Here is a 1,718-nt window from a genome sequence, read left to right on the forward strand (position 1 = left end):
TGCAGCGCCCGCCCCAGCCTGCGCTGCCAGAGTCAGAGGGGCAGGCCCGCGCGCAGCAGCTCCGGGAGTGTGCAGAGCAGCATGCACAGCGCGTCAGGGCGCAGGAAACAGAGATCACGGCGCCAGCAGAGGAAGCAAGTGTTGAGTGCCATGCACCTAGCGCCCGCCCTGCCGACAGCCGGCCTACTGAAGCAGCAGGCGCCTGGCTCGTAGGCGGCCAGTTCGCCATGCGTGCTGCAGCGCCAGGCCAGCAGCTCCAGCATGGAGAGCAACCTGCAGCCCGACTAGGAGCCTTCAGCTGTGCCCGGCCAAGACCCAGATCTTCCCATGCCCTTGCCATTCGGCGCCGGTGGCAGTGGCGCCGGTGTTCAGCAACTCACGGCAGCTGGGCCAAGGTTGCTGCTGAGCTGCTGTCCGGCGCTGCAGTTGAAGCCTAGTGGTTGGGCGTCCCGTTGCTGGCGTGGCTGTGGCAGCCGCATGGATGCAGCGGATGGGGGGCAGCAGCCAGCGGCCTGGCGGGCAGGGATGTGCTGGCCATGCCGAGCCCTGATCGAAAGCGGCGCAGCGAGCGTGGCACGAGCATGCCGCTGAGGGGCAGATAAAGCTGGCACTCGCTGCTGCTGGTGAGTGATGCTGCCCCTTCCGCCGCAGGCTGATGGCGCTGCTGCTGCCAGCGCAGAGCAGAGGGAGCAGCCTTCGCGTACTGTCGCTCTTGCTATCGCTTCCACCGGCCGGGTTCTTGCATGGTTGCCATGTGCAGGAAAGTACGAGGAGGTGGGGCTACTGGATGCGGTGGTGGCTGCAGAGCAGCAGCGCAATCGGCAAAGCGGCGCGCCTGGGTGCAGCCGTGAAGATGCCAGGCGTATGGCGGCGCCACAGGCAGCACAGCCGGCAGAACCAGCTCGACATCATCCCCCGTCCACCAACAAGCGCCAGACCCATGGCCGAGGCGGTTTTGGCCAGCTAGCGGCGCTGGCTGGCCTGGCATGCCCCTAGTTCTCTCCCAGCATTGCAGCGCATGCATTGCATTTGATTCGGTGCATCTGATTTGAGTGGTCAAACCCCTAACAATAGCATTTAGGCCCCCGGAAGGTGACAGGAAGTTTGGGGATTGGCGGCAGTAGCGGAGGAGACCAAGGAGGTGGTGGGCCAGCTCACGCAGATTACACACACCCCTGCACCCTGTGCACCTGGATTTCACTTCCTGCTGCCCTCGCCTTCAGCCCGCGGCCGCAGTACGGCAGCAGCAACGCTGCTGGCAGCCATGCCCGGAGGGCCGAAGGTGGCAGCCTGCCGCCGTCAGCCGCTGCTTGCGGCCACGCCATGCGCGCCTGCTCCTCACCCTGGTCATGCTCAAGACCCTCCCCATCATACTGCTCCCCGTGTGACTGCCCCAGCTGGGAATCAGGGTCGTCGTCCTGGCACTGCGCAGCTGCCTCTGCAGGCAGGGCGGGTTGGCAGCAGGGCGGCCGCCGCCGCCCTTTGGGCGCCTGCTGCGGCGCGCAGCGGCGGCCTCATATTCCGTCTTATGGGGTCGTTTAGAGCGCGCTGGGCCGCCCAGAGCGGCAGCCACAGCCCCCGAAACGGGCCCGGAGGCGGGCCGCCCAGTCGCTGCTGCGGGCCTCTGGCCGGCCTAAAATGTCTGATTGACACTTGCGTTGACGGATTCTATCGAGCAATGGATGAAAGAGGCGGGATTTGTTTTTGTTTTTTTTGTG

Source organism: Chlorella variabilis, assembly GCF_000147415.1.
Source record: "Chlorella variabilis unplaced genomic scaffold CHLNCscaffold_24, whole genome shotgun sequence".
Taxonomy (NCBI): domain Eukaryota; kingdom Viridiplantae; phylum Chlorophyta; class Trebouxiophyceae; order Chlorellales; family Chlorellaceae; genus Chlorella; species Chlorella variabilis.